At 48.5% G+C, this 19,548-nt stretch overlaps 1 protein-coding gene across 3 annotated transcripts in view; it reads right to left on the bottom strand.

The window, feature by feature from the left end:
* LOC144158291 (uncharacterized) overlaps nucleotides 1–19,548 on the bottom strand; it is a 44,235-nt gene that overhangs the window by 912 nt on the left and 23,775 nt on the right. The window lies entirely within an intron of this gene.

Genomic DNA, 19,548 nt, shown 5'->3' with positions numbered 1-19,548 from the left:
TACAGTTTTATGACTAACACTGATTTGTCTATTGTTTCTCCGAACATGGCTAATTATCTGTAATTATCTTGGGAACTAATTGACTTACTCAAAAAGTAGTGGTATATTCGAAATCAGTGGGAAAAAAGCAGCCAGACTGACAAGTTTCACAAAGTGTACTTGAAAATTAAAAGGAGCCGTTTTAAGACCAGCGTATCCCCCCTTAAGAACATGAGGACTTTGCTCCGACTGATGTTAGCCGAAATGTAAACTACCAAATGCCAGACACTGGGGTCAAAATTACAATGTCCCATTTACTCTTTACGCCTTAGTTCACCGCTGTGGGCACATTAATCCCGAAGCCCCTTCAGGGGAACTGAGCACGTCCTGAACATCGCCACAGTGCTGCGAGAGCTGCACCCTGGTGACAAAAATGTGCCACACAGGAAAAGAATACGTTGGTGTACACTCCAGATGTCAACTACAGTGAAGGCGGCAGGCAGGAAGCTGACAATGGCGGGAGGCAGTTCGCTTCACAAGCGACAGTGACAGGAGTCTGCCCAATAATTACAGATGAGGTGACGACGTCACTCTGGCAAAGGGGAAAAGGTTTGGGCATATTGCTTCATGGTTTTCACAGAGTGCAGAAAGGACAAGGCAAAGAACGGACAAGCGATAAGTTTCAACATATTGTTGAAAGTTAGTTGGAACAAATTGTTTGAAAACAACAACGAAAATGAACAGACAGGAAAATGATAAACGACAATAAAATAGACTTGCCAAGTGCCAAGACACAGAGCTCAAGCTGCCACACACTGCCTGCTAGCAGCACATTCACCTCCTGCAGATGGTACGTATGTGTACAACTCCCTCGGTCAGGCTGTAGTGAGAAGTCTATCGCAGCCCTTCCACCAAGCTCTGGGCAACGCCGCTACGGGGGGAGGAACGCCCTGATGGCCTTGGGCAGGCAGGCGCTTATGATGCAGCCGGCTAGTGACTCAACGTCACTCAGTTGCTGACATCTCATTGGCCTTGAGTGGGAGGGGGCCACGCTATTAGAATGCAGGGACTTTCGACCTGCTCCTCGCCGTTGCCACCGTCTGCTCGCAGTGGATGTTCAGTTGCTGAGATGCGCGAGAGATTTTTAAGGTCCATTCCCACTTGCAACCCAGCACATTGTGCGACATCACAAAGCGATGAGCTGGCTGCTGCTTTTCGTCGCTTTGCGACAGCATATCCACTCGCTTTCGGAACTAATTTCCTCGTTGCACAATGCCATCACAAAACCAGATAGACAATTATGACCATGGAGTAGGCTGATGTAGCCGAAAACAAAACGTTTGTTTACATCCGGCATTCCCAACGATGGCGAGAGCAACTTCCCATGCACTTCCGATTTTTTTGTCAGTGGCTTCAGCATATGTGTGAATGAATCAACGAACAGTGTGGGACTCATGAGTGCAGAGAAACGTGTTTGAATTGTAAAAGCAAGTAATCTGCGTATTAGGTATACATGGTAAGCGAGACAGTAGGCTGACTTGCAGCCTTTTTGTACCTCTATCAACGAGTGGTAAACAGCGTGGAGTTCAGAGGCGTCAGAACTTCTGTGAAAAGAAGCGAAATTGTTGGGCCGGGGTGCGAGTGTCGCAGCATGAAAGCAAGCCTGTATTTCTTTCTGCAATAACATGCTGAAAAGAGCGTGCTCGAGTTCGTCATTTTTGGTCCCTCCTGCAACCCGCAATGCTTTCGGCACTCTTTAGGTTAGTAGCATGTGTTCTACAGTGATTTCTACCTGTTCTCATTGCGCTAGTGTGACCTATTTTTCTCCGAGTGCAAATGGTGGACGCACCAAGGAAGTCATACAAGCCAGGTAACAGCTCCACCAAACGCAGTCGCATCATCGCTATCCGCAAGTGTGGGCACCACCTCATCCTGCAATGTGCCCGAGTCACCCTAATATGCCTTTACTGTGAACAGACTTCTCCTAACCAAGTCAAGCAGGCTATCAGCTATGTCGTGTCAAAGGAAAACCTTTTCTTTCAAGAAGAAACTGAACTAGCACAGCGGTCATTAGCACGACCACACATTCGTGATCGCTCTTCTGCCAAGGAATGTACTCACTAGAGTTGTGGGAATTTGAAGTCGAGGGTGTGATGGACGCCCGTCTGGTCGGGATGCATTTTGATGAAAGACAAGGACGCTGACCACAAGTTAGTTCGAAAGTTTAGAAGGAAATTAACGTTTCGGTTTCCACACGGAAGCCTTGGTCACAATAAAATCTTGAAGGGAAATAATTGCCTTAATTAAGTACGTTTCACAACGCTGCACAGGCAACTTGCGTGGATTGGCGGCAGGTTTCAGGTTTCCGGCGTTCCTGTTCAGCGTGTTGCATTGTCTGTATGTGAAGCGATTCCAGTAATTCCAGTAATGGGAATTTGGGGTACGCTTACTGCACGAGTGTTATTCAAGGAATATACCTCTAAGATGCTTTGAATGCTAAAACTAAATAAAAACGTAAACAACCTACACAATATATACTTTAAATTTGTTCCCGAGTGGAACTGGCTTTGGCTGAGTGGTCTAGAGCATTAGGTGCATTATTTTGCAATTTGTAGGTTCGAATCCCTGACGGTGCATGTTTTTTTAGTTGATTTCTCTGTATTTGAGGAGTAATGTTTTCTATACTGCATTCACCATTTTTGCGCTGTACGAGCGCATTTGCAGAACGCATGCAGACTGACACTGACACGCTAGTGAGTTCTCGTTGGCGCGCTGTTGCCATAAGCAGGTACCGCTCGCGCCACAGTCCCGAATCAGCCAACTGTCGGCCTGAGGCCTCTTATGATACAGGTATGAGCCAGGAAAGCTCCAAAGGCAAGGGCAAAGCCCATCGCATTTGAGCATCTCCAGTGATGCAGAGACCGTTCATCCGTTGCGTACGCCTTGGCTAGTGATTGTTGCGATTGCCTGACGCATTTTACAGCCGAAAGCATGGCAAAAGCGTGGTATGCTGATTAATGAGGCATTGAGAATGCCCAGCCAAGGATAACATTGGATGCCAAGCGTGCTGTTTTACAGAACCAAAACTGAAACTGCTCTGAATTCTAATCTTGGGCATCGAGCAATGGACATCACATCTTGTGCGAGTGTCACTGCAGTTAGTTGTTGCAGCCACCGCAAATGTCATACAGTATTATTTCTTCTTTCAGGGTTTGTAAATCAAATACTGCTTTATCAATCGGATAAACAATGAAAAGTGTGTTTATTTGAGCCAGTCTATGCAATGCAACAAAAACATAAGTTTGGCAAATTCACTTCAGTGTCCCTTTAACCTCCATTTGACACTGCTGGAACTACAAAGGTCTGCAGGCAGGCCAGAACACTTGGTGGAGAGACGCAAGCAAGTAGGCGATTACTGGCGGGTGGGAGTTAACCCTCGATGGCTCCACTTGGCAGCAGAATGGTAACGCACCAACTGCGATAAGTCAAAGTCCAGGTAACCGGTGGACCGTGAATTCGAAGCTCCCATCGAGCCCATGAAAACACATGCGACGCAACGCCACGATGGTGACCAGTCACCTGCTTCCCTCGCCATCTCGATCCATGTTTCTCCCTTTCGCAATGCTCTCTCTCCCCCTGTCTCTGCTCTCTGCTTATCAGTGTCTTTCAAAGCTAGGTTGTCGCTCTGCTGCTTTCTTTGCTGCCTTGTGCTATCCTTCATTTCGCTTGGCCTTGGCAGTTTCACACTCTCGCCTTTGCCCCTCTCAATTTGCTCAGCTGTGTCGGCCTTCCCAGCTCATCTCGCGTGCAAGGTTGGTGGGCTAGCGTGGACGCCATAGACAGGAGGGGGCAGAAAATAGGCTCTGCTTTTTCTTTCAGAAACTGGATTGCAGCTAAGGGTTCACAAACTAATTGAGAGCGAGCTAAACATAGTAGTTTAAATAAGTTCTTAGCCCACCTGTTGCTTGAGACTGCCTACTAGGTCGGCATTTACCCAAACCACAACCGTACACAGTCATAGACACCTTCGCGCGGTCCCTTGATAGTCGTATTATCAGGGTTGCGCTTTCTATACACGTATAAATATACTGAACTAAGTTAATTCACCACAAATGAGTATGCCAATCGCACACCCTGACGCGATTAACTCAAAAAAAAAAAAAAGAAACGGACGTTGTAGTTGATACGTTCCTTTGATGCCACCAAGGAAATTGGTGAAACAGAAACAAGGCGTAAGAATGCTTACAGGTTCTACAGAAAATTCTGAGAATGTACACAGCCTCTTTTTTTTCATGCCGAGCGTTTCCCCTGAATGCACAACTCGTGACAGCGGCTTCACTACAGTGCAAGCGACGCAGTTCCCACCTATTTAAGTGTACAGGGTACAAACATGAGGAAAAATGCAATCAAAGCATTTGATGTGAAACGGAGGGCAGCCGTCTGGGAGCTACTGAAGCACCTTCCCGTCAAAGACAAATAACGGGACAAGCTTGGCAGGGTGCTCCCAACACCTTAGCCACTGAGCCAGCGTGGCGGGTAAACATGTGTTGTGTACTTTGGTCTTGTCCTGTTAAGTTTGCGCTGTTTAATCATACTGAATGTATACAAACCAGCCCAGTTCTCGACCTTGTTGCATGGTCGTAGTATTGTGAGAAGGTGCCCCACCAACTTTGACTTGCACTGTTTCTTCACTAATGCCCATAGCCTTGCATGCTTGAATCGCATGGGCATTGAGCAGAAATTATGTACCTTGATGCACACACCTACGCATGGCCAATCATCATCATCATCATCACCAGCCTATCTACGCCCAATGCAGGGCAAAGGCCTCTCCCATAGATCTCCTATTACACCAGTCCTGTGCTAACTGCGACCAATTTATGCCCGCAAACTTCTTGATCTCATCTGCCCATCTAACTTTCTGGCACCCCCTGCCGCGCTTCCCTTCTCTAGGAATACACTCAGATACTTCTGTACATTATTGGCCACCGCCGGAGTGGAGCGGCCAATAATGTAGCTTGTAAAACGTATTCTGTGCATCACAACATCACAGCTTGGCGCGCTGAGCGCTGTCTCTGGCATCCACTCACTGGACACGTCCTTGGCACCTGTGCAAGTTGTCAAGGCTGTCTGAGGGTTCCCCAAATTGCGGCACAGCTCGCGATTGTTCGGGCTTGGCAAGCCTCACCGACCGCGCCTGCCCCAGCTGCTCAGCCAGTCCCACACTCCGCTGCCCAGCATTCCGCCCCGGGCGGTACTTTCCACCGGAGCAACCAGGGTGCCATGCAGCGGGCTCTCCCAGAAGGAACACTAACCCCGTATTCTGAATCCCTCCTCCACTCCATGTGTTTCCTCCTCTTGGTCGAGTGGAGGAAACGGCAACATTTCCACTCGAGATCTCAACGTATTTCATAAATATGGTGAGTCCGATCCTCCGAGGAAATCCTCCATTTCGAGCGACCCTCGAGATCGCAGTTTCGAAGGAGGAGTGAAAGACATCTGGAGGCTAGATTATTGCAAATTTCTATTGAAGATATGAAAGTACACCTCAAAAATATAGCTTTAAAACGTTTTATTTTCTGTTGAATAACTATGTAGGCATTTTAAGAAATATTACTCTCTTTGGTTGAGCGGAGCACAAAAAATGACATGAGCTAGGTGGACACAACTACAGATAGCTATCTTTTTGTCTGGCCACACTGCACACATGCTTCGGTAGCAGACGATAAATCTGTTTTATTTTTGTGTATGCTCCCCATATCTCATCGTTTTCCCGTTCTTCCTGATCTTATCAATTACAATGAGTTTCAGCGCCCCCCTCCCGAGGAATGACAGCCAGGATGTCAGCGGAAGGGCTGGAGATGTATGGCGGTTTGTTTTCATGCGTGACGAGCGCATATCATCGGCCGGAATTGCCAACACAGTGATCGCTTACTTTGTTCTTTGCTGCTCACACCACTATCCTCAGCTAGAAGCCGGCATAATGTTCAAATTACAAAGTATTCCGTGCGTAATTTGGATGGCACTACGGTAAACCCCGCAGAAATGTCCCCGTTCGGCAGCCCGCAAGGGCAAGGTAGCAGACGATCACGAAGCGATGGGCACTTGGAGGGGGCAGAGCCGTGCAGCGTGGGCGGCTCGAAGAAAAAAGAAAACTGCGCTTTAGAGCAGACTAGACGCTCGCTCGCTTCGCTGCAATGATCGTCTGCAGTGTAAGTAGATTACGGTAGCCGTGTCATAGGTGAGTGTGACACCTTCATTACAAGGTGATGACTTGCGGTGCATGACAGCAACAACCTCCTCATTGCAAGGATAAAGACAAGTCCGCATAGATATCTCGGAGCTCATCCGCCATCGCAGAAAACATCACGACGCTTCGAATTACGAGCTCCAACCAATGCCTGATGACACGCCTTGTCAGCGTCGACACGTTGACGAAGGTACCCATCACCATAGAGTTCTTGAAAGAAACACACACAGCGCGCAAAACAACAGGACGAAAGACGGAGGGATGTACAACACAAGCGCTGACTCTCAACTAGTTTTTATTAGAAACCCGAAGAATATATACACGCAAGTGTGCACATGCGCAGAGGAACAACATACGATTAAAGAGACACCACACCGTAATACGCTAAAAGATTAAATAACAAGCACACATTCCAACTTAAAAGACGCACGTTGGGGGTAATTGACATTTCACGCAAGCATATGCCCAACTATCTTTGCTTCCTTTTCGTGGAGCTTGATGGAAGTCTGGCTGACGCAGTCATCTTGATAGTGGTTAATGTAGACGGCCTCTACTATTTCCCGAACCTTCTGATTTCTGTGCTCGAAGAGCACTTCGGTATCAGCGAAAAGTGATTCACATCCACGCGTTTCACACTTTTTACAATGTGCGGGCAGATTTGCATACGTGCGGTTTTTCATTGTCCCTGCGTGCTCTCCTAGTCTGACATTCAGGCAACGCCCCGTCTGCCCCACATACACTCTTTTGCAGGACAGCGGAATGCGGTACACAACACTTAATTTGCAAGGCACAACGGCTCGCTTGTGATTGACACCGCACGTGTTCTGGCTGACACCAAGTGGACGACTCTTGTTCACCATCGAACAAAGCCTGCCTATTTTGTTCTTTGCTGAGAAGATAACCTCTACACCATATCTTGACCCAACATTTTTCAGGCCGTGTGCCAACTTGTGCATGTAAGGCATGACGGCTCATTTTTTTCCCCCGTTCTTTTTCCTTCTGTACCTCGTTTCTTCCGTGCTTAATCTCTCGGACTAAGATCTGAGACACCGAAATTATAACATGGTTTGGAAACTCTGCTGCCTGAAGGCGGCTTACCTGATCACCAAAGCTTTTTTCCGCAGTATGGTGGCATGACTTTTTTAATGCTGATCCGAGGGTAGACATCGCGATGCCTCTTTTTACTGTTTTCGAATGCCCAGACGCATAATTAAAAAGCGGCTTAGCCGACCTAGGATTGTACTTCCAGCATGTGTGGTTCTCTGAAATTTATGGCTAGATCTAGAAACTGTAAGCTACCTTCTGCAGGAAGCTCTTTGGTGAACTTCAGTCCCATACCGTGGTTTTCGAACGCCTTTACGATACCTTCACATTTCACTGATGCTTCATTCCGGTGCACAAAAACCAAATAATCGTCTACGTACCTTGCGACACGGACTTGCCTCCAAGCACCTTTTCCAAGTTAACATCAACTTTCCCCAGAAAAATTTGGCTAAGAACTGGTGCGACCCTCGAACCAATACAGACGCCTGCATTTTGAAGGAGCACCTTTAGCTCCCATTTGATAAACGTCGATTGCAAATAAAACAACAACAGATACAAAAATCCTTCTACGGTCAGACCACAGTCATTTTGGAACTTTAACTCATCGTTGCTGTCTCTTATACATTCTTCTACGCACTTCATTAACTCTCGTTTTGGAAGGGAGTAGTACAAGTCCACTACATCAACACTGAAAGCTGTGCACCCCTCAAACTTTCCGAGCCGCATTTCTTCAATGATTTCTTCCGAATTTCTTAATTTAAAGGGGTCTTCAACTCTCAACCTTTCGAGCTGCTTCTGCAAAAACATAGAAACCACTACCTACCACGTTCCCCTCTCAGAAACTATAGTTCGAAAAGGTTGCTCCGGTTTGTGTGTCTTTATAGAAAAGAACACATCAAGGCATAGCCCTTCCACCTTCGTTACTAACCAACGGAGCTTATGAGCGCCATTGCTAGGGCTGCCGGAGTGGAAATGCAAGCTTTTGCGGAGGACATTGCCTGTCCCAACATCGCTCAAAACATCGTTGTGGTAAGCACCCCGAACGCAGAGCGGGCCCAGTGCTACTCGGCGATTCGGGCCATCACCATGGGAGATCAAGTCTTTGTAGTGTTCGTGTATCACGCAGCACCGGAGAACACAGCCAAGGGTGTGATTCGAAACATTTCCATCAACGACACCCCCGAGGACATACGCCGGTATGTACTCAACAATTTCAATACTGCGGCGATTGACGCTCACCGAATTGGCAACTCGGAAGCGGTCATCGTGCTGTTTCAAGGCAACAAGGTGCCGTCATACATAAAGTACGCGGGAGTGCTGATCTGGTGCTATCTGTACCGACAGCACAGAGAAGTCTGCAGAACGTGCGGGCAAATTGGACACCGAAAAGATGTCTGCCCGTACCCAAACGCCCGAGTGTGTTTCACCTGTGGCAAGCACAACCAGGGGCAAAATCACGAAGAGGAGTGCAAACCGCACTGTAAACTCTGCGGAGGCCCGCACCCAACGGGCGCGAAAAATTGCAAGAACAAATTCAAGACGCCGCATCTAGTCAAGAAACGGCAATGGAACCGCAAAGAGGCTGAAAGCTAAGCCTCAGCCCGCCATAAAAGTCAGGCTTTCTAGAAAGGACGAATTCCCCGAACTCGCTCCTCTCGGAAACCACCAACGTCAGCAGCGGAGCCGCAGCAGAACGCCAGCCGCTGCTGTTGCTACCCGCTACGCGGCGAACCGCGATAGGACGAGAAGCCGATCGCGCGATGGTGTGACGCGAGCCAACACGTCATGGGTCGCAGTAGCGGCAGCGGGCGGCGGCGCCAAGAAGAAGGCACGCTCCCGCTCAAGGAGTACAAAAGGACCTCAGAACGAGATCCAACAATTGAAGAAAATGGTGTGAGAACAGCAGGACGTGATCGCCAAGTTGACCAAGCAACTAGAAGAAATCCTGCTTACAGGAAAGAAGACTACAGCAACAACACCACAGGTCCAAGGGAAGGTACCCCAACCTCCATCCCTCACGCTGAAACACCTGCAACAGCAACAACCAGAGAACAAGCCCGCCACCCCAGAGGAAGCGATTGATTGATTGTAGGGTTTAACGCGCCGACGCAACACAGGCGATGAGGCGCGCCGTAGTGGAGGGCTCCGGATTAATTTTGACCACCTGGGGATCTTTAATGTGCGCCGAAATCTCGAACACACTGGCGTTTTTGCTTTTGGAGAAAAGCGGCCGCCGCGGCCGGGAATCGAACCCGCGACCTCGTGCTCAGTAGCGCAACGCCTTAGCCACCGCAGAGAAAGCGAGCGAAGGGTCTCTGAACATGGAAGACGATGCCGACAGGATCTCTTCGGTATCGTCCCCAACAACACTGACTACGAGTACACCGTGCAGCATCGGCTGTGCGGTCCGCATTCGACGTATCACAGAACGCGTAGACAGGCTCGAGAAATGCGTGGACGCTCTCGAACACACAATGAATGCCAGATTCGACCGGCTGGAGAAGTTCCTGTTCGAGAAACTCGGAGCTCCCTCTGCAGCCACCGGCAACCACGGCAACAACGGAGCGCAACAACAACCATGCCCACCCCAACCAAGACAAGCCTAAAGATCTGGCACTGGAACGCCAATGGCTTCCAGTGCCGAAGAGCCGTACTACAGCAACACCTGAGGTCCATGGAGTCTCCCCCTGACATTATCATGGTCCAAGAAACACACACGGAGCAAGCACCAACCTTGCCGGGATACCGCACTCACGCCAGCCCTCCCAGCGCACGGGAATGTGGCACGGGAGCAGCACAGGGGGTCTGCACCTTTGTCCGCAAGGGGATCCCATTCATAAAGCACGAACACTTTCTCGGCCGCAGCACGGCAATCGAGCTCTGCGCGACCGAGGTGGTGATTGGCGAGAAGAAGACTGAAACCATGCTCTTCATCAACGCCTACAGCAACCCGCAACACAGACAACAGAAATTCAAAGCCCTGTTTCATAAAGCACTGAAGACAGCCCCCAGCGACACGATAGTGATCGGCGGGGACTTTAATGCACAGCACAAGGAACTCGGATATGGCATCACGGCAGCCAAGGGAAGGGACCTGTTGGACGATGCGACGGACGCGGGCTTCATCCGGCTCACTGACCCGGCCAACCCCTCCCGCATCGGCACATCGGTTGCCCGGGACACCAACCCTGACCTGGCATTTGTGCGGCTGCCAGATGGCAGACCCGTGCAGTGGAAGAACACGGGCCACAACCTGGGCAGTGACCACCACATTATCGAGGTAGAGATCCCCACCCTGGCAAAAGGAGGCACTGGCTACCAGAAAATCAAACCCAGGCTAACGGATTGGCACCGGTTTCGCGAAATGAGCCTGGGCACCCAAATCACGGACATTGAAGACTGTGCGGAGAGGCTGGTAGAGGCAACTTCGCAGGCTACCACAGAGGTGGAAACGGAAGACACCATTCAGCGTATGGACCCTCGCCTCGCTCACATGATCGAGGCGAGACAAGCATTACAGAAGAGATGGAAGCGGCAGAGGCACAACCGCAACCTCAGAAAGAGGGTAGCGGAGCTGAACCGCAGCATCGAAAAATACAGCAGGCAGCTCTGCGCCCAACAATGGAACACCATCTGTAATGAAGCGGACAGGCAGTTACACGCTGGCCGAACGTGGAAGCTGCTCAGGCACCTGATGGACGAATCCAAGAGCAAAGACTACCAACAGCACAAACTCTCACAGATTGTCTACGCTACCACCAAGCAACTCGGAGAAGAGGAGATGTGTAAACGCTTGAACAAGCGTTACCTCCCCAGCACCCCGAGCGAAACGCACAGACTACCAGGGGCCGCCCAACCCGTGCTCGACAAGGATATTGAAGAGTGGGAGGTTCGCAAGGCGGCCCAAGACCTCAACTGCAAGTCTGCAGCCGGCCCTGACCAAATCACCAACAAGGCCCTGCGAAACCTAAATGACGAGGCCATAACGACCCTCACCAACTACTACAACAAGCGCTGGCGCGCCGGAACACTACCCAAGCAGTGGAAGGCAGCCAGAACAATCCTAATACCAAAGCCGAACAAGCCACCCGGCATTGAGAATCTGAGCCCCATCTCCCTCACTTCGTGTGCGGGAAAGGTATTGGAACATGTCCTAAACAACAGGTGGCAAAGGTTCCTAGAAGACCGGAACATATACCCGCACACGATGCTAGGGTTTCGAGAGAAGCTCAGCACGCAAGACGCCATGCTGCTAATCCAGCACGAAGCCATGGACACCACCACAGTCAACACCCGGGACAACCGCGCCATCCTCGGCCTAGACCTACAGAGCGCGTTTGACAAGGTACGCCACTCTGCGATCCTGGCTCAAGTCAACAGACTGGGGCTCGGAGAGAGGACCTACAACTACATCAGGGACTTTCTGTCACACCGCACGGTGATGCTACAGATTGGAAACCTACAACTGTAAGAGCGGAAGCTGGGCAGCATCGGCACTCCGCAAGGCGCAGTCATCTCGCCATTTCTCTTCAACCTGGTGATGATTGGAGTCGCCGAACGCCTGAACCAGCTCCCTCAAGTCAAGTACACCATCTATCCATCTATGCAGACGACATTACCCTCTGGGTCCCCGGGGGGGTAGTGACGGCCACATTGAATCCACACTACAAGAGGCAATCGACAACATCGAAGACTGCCTGAAAGACAAGGGGCTATACGATGCTCTCCGCAGAAATCGGAGTTGCTGATACTACCACCGCCCGGGCGCCTCCGCAAGCGAGCAGCGGAGGACGCCAAAAAGATCACGCTGCGCACGGGGGACGGCACAGTCATACCCCACGTGCAAAGCATCAGAGTGCTCGGCATGCACATCGAAGCCAGCCGCAGCAATACAACCGCAATCGACCGCATGGTCACCAAGATGGGGATCGCAACGCGTCTCATCAAACGAATATCTACACGCAGACAGGGAATGCGAGAAGCTAACCTGCTGCGCCTCTTGCAATCATTTGTCATGAGCCACGTTACATACATTGGTGCGTTCCACTACTGGAAACAACAGGAGAAGGATAGGATCAATGTGGCCATCCGCAAATCCTACAAGGCAGCACTGGGGTTGCTCAACAGCACGAGTAACCAGGCCCTTGCCGAACTGGGGGTACACAGCACCCTGGACGAGGTGAGTGAAGCCCAGCGGGTCTCCCAGCTCGAACGCCTCAGTTCCACCAAGACCGGCAGGGCCATCCTCCAGAGGTTGGGCATCAACCCACCTCAAGTTGACCAACATCAAGATAGGACCGTTCCCATAGAGGACGACATCATTCGCAAGATCAAGGTGCTCCCCTTGCCGTGGACAGGAACGCAGAGAGGAGAGCGGCGTGAGCCCGAGCGCTCGCCAGGGCACACAACAGTGACGAGGGGGCAGTATACATGGATGCAGCCAAGCACCGCGACCGCCCCAACACATATGTGGTGGTGGTCGTACGAGCCACCACCGAGGCACTACTGAACGCCTGCAGCATCAAGGCCCGAACGGCCGCGCAGGCAGAGGAGGCTGCCATAGCCCTAGTGCTAGCGAGCAGCCGCACAATCACCACGGTGCTCAGCGACTCGAGGACCGCAGTAGCAAGCTACGCCAGGAACGCCGTGTGCGGGACTGCAGCGAGCCTGCTCCCCGAGCGCAAGGAGACTACAACGCACATTCGCTGGTTCCCCGCACACGTGGGGGGCATTGCGGGTGGCACCGTCAACCGCAACGAGGAGGCGGACGCCATCGCACGCGAGCTCACGCACCGAGCGGTGCCCCCCTGCCCATCGTCTGCGGCAGAGATCATCGAGCCCCTGACCAACTACGGGGACATTCTTCACTGGCATCGTGCGGGAAGACGCGCCCTGCCCCCACATCACCCGAGGCTCAAGAGGGGCGAAGCCGTCCTCCTCCGTCAACTACAGACTGGATCCGTGCTGACTCCAGCGCTCGCACGCCACGTGTGCCCTGGAACTTACGAAAGTGCAGTGTGCAGCATACCTCGGCAAAGTTGGCGCGGCTCACTCAAACTCACTCACAATTTTTTTTTTCGAATCACCACTCACTCAAACTCAGACTCAATGCTGAGCAGCACATCTGCGCTCACTCAAACTCAAACTCACATTGAGCTCAAAACTCAGAACTCACTCGGACTCAAAACTCAAAATGTACTCAGAACTCAAAATGTACTCAAACTCAAAATGTAATCAAAACTCAAAATGTACTCAAACTCAAAATGTACTCAAACTCAATTTGGACTCAAAACTCAAAATGTACTCAAAACTCAAAATGTACTCAAACTCAAAGTGTACTCAAACTCAAAATGGACTCAAAACTCAAAATGTACTCAAACTCAAAATGACCTCAAAACTCAAAATGGACTCAAAACTCAAAATGTACTCAAACTCAAAGTGAACTCAAACTCAAAATGGACTCAAAACTCAAAATGTACTCAAACTCAAAATGAACTCAAAACTCAAAATGGACTCAAAACTCAAAATGTACTCAAACTCAAAGTGAACTCAATACTCAAAATGTACTCAAACCTCAAAATGTACTCAAACTCAAAATGTACTCAAAACTCAAAATGTACTCAAAACTCAAAATGTACTCAAACTCAAAATGGACTCAAAACTCAAAATGTACTCAAAACTCAAAATGAACTCAGAACTCAAAATGGGCTGAGAACTCAAAATGAATTCAGAACTCACATGGCCTCACAGAGATTGAGACAGTCAGAGAGTGAGAGTTTGAGAGTGTGAGATTGAGAGTGTGAGAGTGAGAGTGTGAGTGAGAGTGTGAGTGAGAGTGTGACTGAGTGAGAGTGTGAGAGTGAGTGGGAGTGGGAGTGAGAGTGGGAGTGGGAGTGAGAGTGAGTGTGAGTGTGAGTGAGAGTGTGAGTGAGAGTGTGAGTGAGTATGAGTGTGAGTGAGAGTGTGAGTGAGAGTGTGAGTGAGAGAGTGTGAGTGTGAGAGTGCGAGTGAGTGAGAGTGAGAGTGTGAGTGAGTGTGAGTGAGAATGAGAGTGAGAGTGTGAGTGAGAGTGTGAGTGACAGTGAGAGTGTGAGTGAGAGTGTGAGTGAGAGTGTGATTGTGAGTGTGAGTGAGAGTGTGAGTGAGAGTGAGTGAGAGTGAGAGTGAGTGAGAGTGTGAGTGAGAGTGTGAGTGAGAGTGTGAGTGAGAGTGAGTATGAGTGAGAGTGTGAGTGAGAGTGTGAGTGTGAGAGTGCGAGTGAGTGAGAGTGAGAGTGTGAGTGAGTGAGAATGAGAGTGTGAGTGTGAGTGAGAGTGTGAGTGACAGTGAGAGTGTGAGTGAGAGTGTGAGTGAGAGTGTGATTGTGAGTGTGAGTGAGAGTGTGAGTGAGAGTGCGAGTGAGTGAGAGTGAGAGTGTGAGTGAGAGTGCGAGTGAGTGAGAGTGTGAGTGAGAGTGTGAGTGAGAGTGTGAGTGTGAGTGAGAGTGATAGTGAGAGTGTGAGTGTGACTGTGAGTGAGAGTGAGAGTGTGAGTGTTAGTGAGAGTGAGAGTGTGAGTGAGAGTGTGAGTGAGAGTGTGAGTGAGTGTGTACATTTTGCTGTATACCTTTTGCGATATCCTCATAATTATAACCAGAAAGCATTTTCATATTTGTCCCACGTGACCCCCTCGACGAGACCTTTAATTTGATACCCCACACACCCTAGCAGGGTCATATGGAATTCATACCAGTCAAACTAACCATGACTCATGACTGTAACCAGGACGCATTATTTAGGTGTCCGACATGATTCCCCTAACTGGAACCTTCAATTTGACGCCCCACATGCTTCAGCGGCCTCACCTTGAATTTAACCCCATCTATGACTCATAATGACCATCTCATGATTCGAACTACGAAGCCTTTTTTTTATTTGTACCACGTGATTCCCCTCTTCAAGACCGTAAATTTGATACCCTACACTCCCTAGCGGGGTCACTTCGAATTTTACCCCAATATAAGACTCGCCATGACAATCTAATGGTTATAACCAGGAAGCATTTTTGTATTTCTCCCACGTGATTCGGCTCATCAAGACCATTGATTTGATACCCATCACATCCTAGCGGAATCAATTTGAACGTTAAACCAATCAATGACTAACCATGACTATCTCATGATATAGCCCTACCACATTTTTGTCCCACGTGATTTTCCTTATCGGAACCTTCAATTTGATACCCCAGACACCCAGTGGCATCATTGTGAATTTTAACCTAATTTATGACCCATTTTGACTATGTCATGATAATAATCAGGAAGCACGTGATTACCCTCATCGAGACCTTTAATTTGATACGCCCTAGCGTCATGAACCTGAATTTTAACCGAATCTTTGATTTATCATGACTACGTCATGATATATCCATATCTCATGTTCGTCCCGAATGATTCCCCACATCGAGACCTTGAATTTGATTCCCCACATGCCCTCGCAGCGTCATTTTGAATTTTAACCCAATCTATGACTCATTATGACTGCCTGATGACTACAATCAGGAAGCATTTTTTTTATTTACCCCGCGTGATTCCATTATCCGGACCTTTCATTTGATACCTTACACGCCTTAGCCTCATCAGTTTCACTTTTCACCCAATCGAATGTGGTCATTATTCTGTCTTAAGAGGCGCTGCCCAGTCAATTCAGCTAATTCATTTGAAACAGTAGAAAGGACAGCCCCCGCCCCCATTTCCCCCCGGCTCTCACCTCTTCCTTTGTGACCCCTAGTATATCAAGCCGTTAACAGTAGCAGGGGAACAACCAGCACGCCAGCGCCGCCGTGTGCTTTCCCACCACCCTTTCCCACGCTCTTAGTGGATCCGTCAGGAGGAAAAGTTAAGACAACCCTTTTTTATGACCTCACCAGTCAATTATCACTCACGCGCCCAGCCGCGAAAATTAGGTATACAGCAAGTGCTTATGGCCATAAAAATTCAACAAGAAACTAAAAAAAATCAGACACCACCTCCCTCCCAACCGATCATGCAGATCGCGATTGGTGCCATACCCGCAGGTAACTTGAATTCCGAGCCCACAGTGACGCATGAAACTTAACAGCCAACCATAGCTGCCTGCTAGGCTACTCATATGTACTCAAACTCCAAATGGACTTAAAACTCCTATTTACTCAGAACTCAAAATGTACTCAAAACTCAATATGTAATCAAACTCAAAATGTGCTCAAACTCAAAATGTACTCAGAACTCAAAATGGACTCAAACTCAAAATGTACTCAGAACTCAAAATGGACTCAAACTCAAAATGGACTCAAACTCAAAATGTACTCAGAACTCAAAATGAGCTCAAACTCAAATTGTACTCAGAACTCAAAATGAACTCAAACTCAAAATGGACTCAAACTCAAAATGTACTCAGAACTCAAAATGGACTCAAACTCAAAGTGTACTCAGAACTCAAAATGGACTCAAACTCAAAATGTACTCAGAACTCAAAATGGACTCAAACTCAAATTGTACTCACAACTCAAAATGGACTCAAACTCAAAATGTACTCAGAACTCAAAATGAACTCAAACTCAAAATGTACTCAGAACTCAAAATGAGCTCAAACTCAAATTGTACTCAGAACTCAAAATGAACTCAAACTCAAAATGGACTCAAACTCAAAATGTACTCAGAACTCAAAATGGACTCAAACTCAAAGTGTACTCAGAACTCAAAATGGACTCAAACTCAAAATGTACTCAGAACTCAAAATGGACTCAAACTCAAATTGTACTCAGAACTCAAAATGGACTCAAACTCAAAATGTACTCAGAACTCAAAATGAACTCAAACTCAAAATGTACTCAGAACTCAAAATGGACTCAAACTCAAAATGGACTCAAACTCAATCGGACTCAAACTCAGTCGTGATCACTCGGCTCAAACTCACTCAAGCTCAAACTCACCATGCCACACTAGCCTCGCGCTCACTCAAACTCAAACTCATGCGTGAGTTTGAGTCCAAATGAGTCTGTGTGAGTGGACTCATGAGTGAGTTTGCCGACCTCTGGTGTGCAGTGTGTGCGCGTTGGTGACTGCAGACCTGGCCCACATCATGTGGGGATGTGAAAGACACAGTGCAGTGGGGAGCCCAAAAGAGCTACCACCGGACATTATAGGACTCGTGAGCTCGCCCGAATACGAGCGGCAACTGCTGGCAGTCCAGCGGCTCGAGGCTGCTCTGGCCCGGCAAAGGCGAAAAGGAGACCCTCTTTCGGGAGGGGACTCTCCTAGTAGCTTGAACCGGTGCGCAGGCATAGCTTCGGGGTCTGCTTAGTACATAGACAGGGGGTGGCGAGGCCCTGCGTGGCCTGACCCGCCTCCCCGCCGGAAATTTTCAATAAATGTCATTTTCTCTCTCTCTCTCTCTCTCTCTCTCTCTCTCTCTCTCTCTCTCTCTCTCTCTCTCTCTCTCTCAAATCGGACGCGCCACACGAAATTACTTCGTAAAATCGAGATAAAAATGCAAGCATTTAGCAAAATTTTGATAGAAAACTTGAAAAAATTTATTATATCGCGAATTTCGTTAAATCGAGGCTTGTTATATCTAAGTTCAACTGTATATCTATTTAGACCAACTCTGGTTTTGTCTCTAGTGTCCCTTTAAGGCAGATCGCACAGCAAATGCTGCAACTGCAAAGCCCTTCGACAATAGAGTTTGTTGCACATTAAGTTTATAGGAAACCAACTTATTGTAGTAAAAAAGTACTAGTATTTGTTGAAAGGATTATTTGTTGAAAGCATTAACAAATAAGTGACAGGGACTCTGCTGGTGACCTTGGACAATCCTCAAGGGGTTTGCGTTCAAACGTCTGAACAAACATTACAGTACCGTATTTTCCGGTCTATAAGTCGCATCTTTGTATAAGTCGCACCCCCCTCAAAATGACAGTTTTTCCGAAAAAAAACGTATATAAGTGGCACCGGTGTATAACACGCACCGGTGTACAAGATGCACTTATTAATTAGGTAAACTCATAATGAATCAGATTGTTAGAAAGTGCGGCGAAAGTACATGGTTGCGGCGCCCGCCGCCTATGAAAGCATTCCTCAGTAAGGAGGGCTAGACACGTGCAATACCGTCCAAAGTCTAGACAGAACTAACTTCTCTAAAATAGTTTATTGATACACACAGATGGCATGTACCTACAGACAGTGTCTAGGCAAAACCATCGAAGTCCTCTTCCTCCGGCTCGCTAACAAATAATTCGGCAACTTCAAGTGGGAGTTCCGCCAGCGCATCGCTGTCGACCGCTGACTCACTTATGTCTTTTTTGCCAACATCGTCACCACTCGCGGACTGCATCCCTCCGGCCGTTATGAACCTGGCTAAAACTGTTTTTGTAGAAATGGAGTCCCAAGAGTGAGAGACCCATTTGGCCATCTCTCCAAACGTCGCACGCTTCTTGCGTGCTGTCGTAAATCACCGCCATAAAGGTGTCATGGCGGACGGAAGTGACATGGCGGAAGCGACCCGAAAATCAAAACTTATCAGCAAGCTGTCATTTAAAAAATTAGCAGCACGTTTACCTTTTACCTGGTTTAGCGCAAAGCTCTGTCATAACTTATAAGCTGCATTTTGTTTTTGAAACTTAGTTTAATGTTACTATGAATTTATTCTGAACTGTAGTTACTGCGCATGGCAGGAAGTGGCGCGCGGTTGTCGCAGGCCATTATCATTGTTTTTGACTAGAAAAAGCTGCAAATTCTTTGGTTTAACGTACCCAAGCGACATATGGGCTATGAGAAACGCCGTAGTGCTGGGCTTCGGATTCATTTAGACCATAGAGTTGCGTCTCTTAACGTGCGGTGGCTGCACGCGGCCGCCGAGAACCAGATTTATTTTCATACATAAGTCGCACCGGTAGATAAGACGCACCAACGAAAATTTGAGAAAAAAACTGCGACTTATACACCAGAAAATACGGTAGCTAAGCCAGAGGCACTTTCCTCAAATGCAAGCAATGCACCTGTTGGGCCTGCTGACACACTTGTTGGTTTATTCTATGTGTTCGCGATGCGCGATATCTTTTGCGAAACGATGGCAGCTGACACAGCTGCCATGCTGAAGCTGACATGTGCTGTAAAAAAAAAGAAAGAAAAAATATGCCTTAGTCTAATTGCCTGAGTGAAAATCTCCCCACACACATCTGTTGTGCTTCGGCTCCCTCTGAATAGGCAGCACCAGAAAAGGAGGCAGCTGGGCGGGGAACAGCTGAGTGAGAGGACA

This window comes from Haemaphysalis longicornis, unplaced genomic scaffold (genome assembly GCF_048455015.1).
Source record: "Haemaphysalis longicornis isolate Haplotype H1 unplaced genomic scaffold, Haemaphysalis longicornis Haplotype H1 scaffold_10, whole genome shotgun sequence".
NCBI lineage: Eukaryota > Metazoa > Arthropoda > Arachnida > Ixodida > Ixodidae > Haemaphysalis > Haemaphysalis longicornis.
The sequence above is the reverse complement of the archived record's forward strand: the minus strand, read 5'-3'. Positions and strand labels throughout refer to the sequence as shown.